The sequence below is a fragment of the Arachis ipaensis genome, chromosome B10, assembly GCF_000816755.2.
Source record: "Arachis ipaensis cultivar K30076 chromosome B10, Araip1.1, whole genome shotgun sequence".
In the NCBI taxonomy this organism is placed as follows: Eukaryota; Viridiplantae; Streptophyta; class Magnoliopsida; order Fabales; family Fabaceae; genus Arachis; species Arachis ipaensis.
The window spans coordinates 75670882-75678445 of record NC_029794.2 but is presented as its reverse complement, the minus strand read 5'-3'; positions in this window follow the sequence as shown (position 1 = coordinate 75678445).

Here is a 7564-nt window from a genome sequence, read left to right as displayed (position 1 = left end):
GATTTTGGAAAAAAAAAAAAAAAGAAAGAAAGAAAGAAAAGAAAGAAAGAAAGAAAAGAAAGAGAATAAAACAAGCCACACCCCACAAGTGTTTGTGGACATGCATGAGTTTCATTTTGTGATTCAAGTCTCATTTTCATGTAGCTCGCATAAACACTTTCGGTGGCTCTTTCCACAAGACGGGTCATATGAAAGGGTTTTGTAGTTTGTACTTTGGTTTTTGTGTGTTTGTGAGTGTGTGAGAGTGTGTGTGTGTGTTTTTTTTTCTTTCAAAATGCACTCCATGTTGATTATGAAAACACAAACATGTTGTGTGTGTGACAAATGCAAGGAGCATCGTGGAATGAGACTTGAGAGCAACGTTCTAAAACCTGAATTGGTGATAGAATCATTTTAGCTACTAATTTATTGATTTATTGGTTCAACTGATTTAATTGTGATTTAATCAGAAAATTCGTTTTATAATAAAATAATAAATTAAATATAAATAAATACACTAAAACATAATTATAGTCTAATATAAACTTTAAAATATTATCTAAATTAAAAGTACTATATAAACCATAATATTATAATCTCCTTCAAATACAAATTCAAAAGTCAAATAATAAAAGAAACAACCAAACATAAAATATCAATATTAAAGTTTGTTATCAATTATTAAAATCTGCTAAAATTTGTTGAAGATTTGTTTCATTGAGATCATTGTCACCTTCATTTCCACCAATTGGAGCAGAAAAATCATGTGATGCAATATAAGGCATACTACTACCACCACCACCACTTTAATAAAAATCAACATCAATGATGTCATCTAACGAAATATATAACACGTTATCAATAAGTTAAAGATTAAAATTATTGTAATAAATTATCAGAAAATAAACTACAATAGTCACAAAGTAAGTCTTCAACATTACTAGAATGATCAGGCTTTTTCTCAATAACCTCTTTTATCACCTAAAAGCCAACCAAATTAATATTTTCACAATCAATTGCATCATACTGCACATTTTGCTTTCTTTGTCTCTCTTTCCTAATAAATTAAATACAATATATGAAAAATAGTATAACATATTAAATACACATAATCCATTGATATAAAATAAAAGTATGAAACATATATTACCTGCATTTAAGATGCAAATTATATTTGTTGAGTTTAAAGAAGAAGAAAGAAATTAATTGATGATAACTAAACATTATTATTGGGTTAAAAATTCAATTATGTGTGTGATTAGTTTGCTTAATTGTGCAAAAAAATTAATATAAACCAAAATGACCCAACAACAAGCTTCAGGCCCATATACACTCATAGCTTAAGGAAATGTTTGTCCATCAGAAAAAAAAAGTAAAGCATCAAGCCAAATACAAAGGAAGGTTGCTGATCTTCAAAATAAAAAGAAGAAGTAAAGAAACAAGCCTAGTCAGTAGGCCCAACTGGTGATCCAAGCCCATTCGCTTATTTTAGTGACAAACTAAACAATGGAACTCCATTTCTATCTAAACCAAACCACAAAACCACCGAACCAAAACTCTTTCCTCTCTCTCTTCTCTCACCCACATGAAGTTCAGAAAGAAAGCAAGAAAGAAGAAAACGGATTAGGGCTCAAATTAGAAGTGAAAATTTGGATTACCATTTTCAAACAAAGAAAAAAAAAGTCAAAGAAGCTAGGGCTGAAAGCAAAGGTCACATCTGAAGACTCATAAGAAGAAATCTTTCCTTATATGAGTTTTATTGAAGATTTTTGAAGAAATTCACTTTTTGTACGAATAGAATAGGAAATCCTATTCAAATGGAGGTTGTAGAGCTTTGCAATAGATCAACGGTCAAGAAAGAAACTTGGAGCCAAGGTTGTGATACACGGCTCAGATTTGTGAAGCAATAGAAATAAGGATGAAAGAGAAGATGGAAGGTATAAATACATGTACTGTTAAATTACTGCTACTACTCTATCTCTCTTCTGTGTTGCTGCTGCTACTGATATTGGGGAAGAAGAAGTCAAACAAGTTGTTGAAGACAAGTTTCAATTTTTGGAAGCTTTACTCCTCTATTAAAGGAATAAACAACCAAGGTTTGGGGCAAGGAGTCAGAGAACAAACTTTGGGTTCCCATAGCTTAAGAGCTATACCTTCTTCTCTTTCATGGTTCTCAATTAAATATTTTGTTTTCTTAGTTTAATCTTTCTTAGTTTCAATAAAAAAGGCATTGTAGTGAGGAATGTAAGAAAAAGCCATTGAGTGGAAAAAGATAGAGAGAGTTAGACTTGGAGAAAAGCTAAATATTTATTTTAGAAATTCTATGTACGTTTTTTTGTTTTGTTTTCATGATTCTAAGGGGATTCCCTTGCTAAGTTGCGTAAGTACATAGTGGTTGTAAAGCTAGGTTTGTCCCAAATAAGATTGGGTTAAATTTTAAGAAAATTGGTGAATATAATCTTGTTCAAAGATAGTAAAATTTCATTTGTCGTGATGGAGACTGGATGTAGGCTACATTGCACTGAGTAGCTGAACCAGTATATATGGCTGAGTCACTTCCCTTTCTCTTCTCTGTTTTCGGTTTTATCCTTGATGCATGCCAATCATCACTTCAAAATTTTCTCAATAAATAGAATCTCGTTGCAATTATAGTTCCAAACAACAAATGACCCGTGTTAGAGTTTAGTTTGTTTGTCACAAATGCAAATCAATAAAAATTAAGAGTATTAGATCTTGGGTCTTCTCTCAAAAGAAATTGCAGTGAGGTGTGCGTATTATCGGTTATGAGAATAAGGGGATTTTAAAAAAAATTAATAGGAAATTAAATGACAAGAAAGTAAAGCTAACGACTAAAGGGATATAAATGCTAAAAGGCACTCCTGGAAAGGATTGAGAGTCAAGGCTTCCTGTAAGAACCGTAATTAATTAACCGCTTAATTAAAATAATTTAATTGCCCGAAATAGGTTCAAAAATTTAGAATGTTAATTAGAAAATCTAAATATGATATTTGGACTCAGTAGATTTTTTTGAGATGGAAAATGTAATTTTTTGCAAAAAATTACGTAAAAATACGTACCGGTAAATTAGCCGACAATACCGGCTTAAATATGTTTGGTTCTGTGTGAGAATAATAAAAACAATAGAAAAAATGAGGAAAACAATTTATAATTAAAAATCGGACGCTAATTTTAAAGGTTTCGCCCAAAGTTGAGACAAATGGGCTAAAAATACTAACGGGTTGGACCGGGCCTAAGTTGGGCCCATGCCCAACATATATAAAAATTCAAATGCACCTATTTCAGCTCATTAAACACTTGCATGAGAGTGAGAGCTGCTGAAGTGAGAAGAGAGGTGAGGGTTTCCAAAAATACTATTCATCTTCAACTTCATTCAACCATAACTCGAGCTATGGTGCTCCAATTCGTGAACGGTTTACGGCCACGCAAAGCTCTTGCCAAGCCCGTTAGTTCTATCCAACTTTGTTGGTAAGATTTTGAAACTCCTACCCCATTCTTAAGCTATATGAATTTCAAAAATTAAGGTTAGAGTTTTGAGTAAGTTTTTGTGTTTTGGTTGTTTAGCTACTAACCATTAGTGAGAAATTGTTGGGTTCATCCCCAATTTTTATGGATAAATTAAAGTTTCTCAAAAATCCTTGTAGTTTGGTATATTATGAATATTTAGGTTTTAATTTTTATGGAATATCTGAAGTTAGTTTGAGCATTGATGCTTATTGGAGTTGCGTTTGCTATTTGGAAGCATTTGGATTGGAGATGGTGGCTTGGTTGTGATTGAAAGCTTGTGGGATCCAAATTTTAGTGTATTGTGCCTATTGGGAATCGGCCAAGGTTTAGTTTTGATTTTCTCTATGTAATCTGTAATATTTCTGGACACTTAGGCTAGTGGACCTTACGATAAAATTGAATTGGTTGTTAAAATTTGTTGAAATCATGATGTGTTATGATTGGATGATTTTGATAGTTTTGATGAACTATGATTTTGTTGTTGATAAATGGTGTTGAATATTGATATTGAGGTTGAATGATGCTAATTATAATGATTGGTAGTGACAGAATGATGATTGATGAGTGTGTTGGTTGAGAAATGGTTTTAATAAGATGACTTGATGATTGAGGTTGAGGATTATGAGGATAATGTATTATAAGTGAACATTTGGTATGAGTGGTGGTTTGAGACAAAATGGTAAGTTCTGATATGAATTGAGGTGTCTTATGATTTTGAGTTGGTTTGGTTTAAAGTTTTGAAATTTAGGGAACCTTGCTGATTTTTGTAAAACTTGGTTTTTGACGAAATTTTGCGGATTATAACTTGAGCCTCTATTTTTGAAATTGATTGGATTTTGTTTAAATGGAAGATGGTTTAAAGAGCTTTAAAATGGGATAAAGTTTGAGGAAAATGGAGTTTTGTAGAGGAAGTTATGAACATTTGAAGTTCGGTGTAAGAATCTGAAATTCTGCAGCATTTAATTTTTCAGAGTATGATGCAGCATGCGTACGCGAACTTGTGCATGCGACGCGGGCATTCTCCACTGCCTGGGGATCTTGCGTACGCAGGCATTATGTTGCGTATGCAAGCATGTGAAATTCGGCCATGCGTACGCAAATTTTAACACACAATGCGAGTATTCCATTCAGGTTGGAACACTCACATGCGTGAGCAGAGTGCCACATACATAGACACGCCTTTTTTCAACGTTTGCGTACGCACGACAGGGGGTGTGCGTACGCATTGACCTTATTTTTTTGAAAAATAATTTTTCTTTGTTTTCAAGGGTTCTCAAGATTTTTAAACTTCTTTAAACTGCTGTTTGAGATTACTACCAAGTACGTAGGCCCTAAGACTAATAGAGATGAGTTAGTTGGGTTAAATTGGTAATTTTCATCCCTGAGTTAGAAAATAGAGCCTTAGGTTTCTAGAGTATTAAGGATGGAATAGTTGTGTGGGTTGGAAGAGTACTGTATTAATGATGAGTATAATAAGCTGTTGAAATAAAAATTGATAATGTTTGTGGCGAGTCTGGGACTCGAAGATAAATGAGGAAATATTGAATACTGAAAGTGATCACTGAGGAATATGGATATACATTGTTTATTTCTGATGTTGTTGAGACACTATGCGCCTGACAAGGACGGTTGGTTAATCCCGCTTGTCGAGGTCGCAGCGATGGCGTAAGGGCGGTGGTTAGTCCCGCTTACATTGAGATGTTAGGTCTGTGGCTGAGTATCCTACTCGCATTCTTTCGGAATCACAGGAGTGTGCCGGGCACTATATCCCTGGACCGTGTGCCGAGCATGATATCCCTAGGGTTCCCATTATATTCGTGACCGAAAGGTGACATTCCCATGGGAATGTGTCGGATTGGTAGTTGAACCGACAGTGTGATATCACATCCAACATGACAGGCATTCATCATGTGCATCTTCCATGTGTTTGATTGCTTTGTTTACTTGCATACTACGCCTAATTGTATAACATGCTTAATTGCTTCTTGATTTACTTACTATACATGATTATTACTTGTGCTTTACTTGCATGCAATTACTTTTGTTTTTCTACTAGAATTGAGGAGGTTCAGTAGGCGGTGGCGATGGAATCACATGGCGGTTAGGATGGCGAAGGCTGTGGGACAGCGGTGAACTGATAGTTTAGAAATTCCTTAAGTTAGATGACCTATTTAAGGATTTATTTAATTGTTTTATAAGTTTGAATTTTATGCTTGATGTAAAGTTCTAATATTGCCTTTGGCCTCCCGGAACCTTATTTCTTACATTACTGGGCACTATTACCATCTTGAGAACCTCCGATTCTCATACCATATTTTGTTGTTATTTTTCAGATGTAGGTCGTAACCCATCTCGGTAAGTTGCAAGATAGTGACAGAGCGGAGGATCTCTTGATAGCTCTTTTGTATGTTTTGGATATTTTGTTGTAGTTCTATCTATCTTTTGTATGTTTATACTTTGTTGCCTTAGAAGCTTGACTTTGAGAGACAAGTTGTATGAGCTGTATGTAACTAGTTAGCCTAAACTCTGCTGGCTGTGGCTAGTATTCTGTGGCTAATATGCTTATATATCTACATATACTTTGTTATCTTGTATCTGTATCTTATCCTTTATGCTTTTAGTTCTCGTGTGAACGCTTCGCATTTTTGTATCTCTATTTTTTAGCTTTATTTCTTTATTGGGCTTCTAGTATTATTATTTCTTTATATATATATTATCGTATGAGCTTTAGAACTGTTGTGGCGCTTTGATATCTTTTGCTTAACATGAAAATGACAGTTAAAGAATCCTACCATTATCATAACCATAATTATGGCAATTATAATGAGTTAATCACACTTCATCAACCCCTAACAGCGAGGAGTAACTCAAGCAAGCATAATTTACCTTAATCAACAAATCCTACCTAACTTACTAATTAACTTAGTAAAACGCTAGCATTAGTGGAAACAAGAGCAATTAACAACCCAAGAATTACCACTAAATGTCGGATATTATGACTCTAGTATCCTAATTACTCATTTCCTAAGCCAAGGGGTGAAAATCTATTGAAAATTCATAATTAGCATTTTTACAAACTCTTGGTGGCATAAAAGCAAAACATAGCGAATTGCAAAAGATAATAAAATCTATAACCAATCTATGCACAAAATCAACAATAGAAACTCAATCAAGCATATATAAACCATAAAACATCAAATTCATCAACAAAAGATTCAAGAAATCAAAATTGGATATATTAACAAAGTAACTTTAATTATGAGAAAAATAACAAAAGTAGTGTAATTAAAGAGAATAGCAAAGGTTACTTACAATAAAACAAGAAAATATCCAAGATCAAAATTGTAATAGAGCTAATTCTACTATGAACTCTAATAAAACCCTAAGAGAGAATTTTCTAAAACTAACCTAAACCTAACTAGATCTCTCCATTATAGTGTGTAATGGTGTACCCCCCTTTAATATGGGATTTTTCCATTTGATATAGCCTTCCAATCAGCTTTAAAAACTCCAAAATTGGGCCAAGAGGCCCCCAAAATCACAAGCCATGTGACTTTTTAATGAAGTCATGCGTTAGGACTTGTGCGTAGGCACAGGGTTGTGTGTGTACGCACACTAGCTGAGTTTCATCTTGTGTGTACGCACAGGAAGGTGTACGTACACACACTGGAGCGTGTGCTTCTCTTTTGTTTTTTTATGAAATCTCCCATTTTGCATGCTTCCTTCCACTTCTAACTAGCCATCCTTGCCTATTGAACCTGAAATCACTCAACAAAACATATCGCGGCATCGAATGGAATAAAAGTGGAATAAAATTGATTAATTTAAGCATAAAAAAATAATATTTTCATATTTAGGCACAATTTGGAGAGAAATAAGAAAAGTATGCTATTTAAGTGAATAAATGTAGGTTTATGTGATGAAATCCACTCAATTCAAGCCAAAATTTACCATCAAATATGGACTCATCAAGTCCCTGATGAGATGACTTCTGCGTGGTCTAAAAAATTGCGGATAAATCCTCGTTGCAAGTATAGTTTCTAAACCTTCAAAAGTCCTT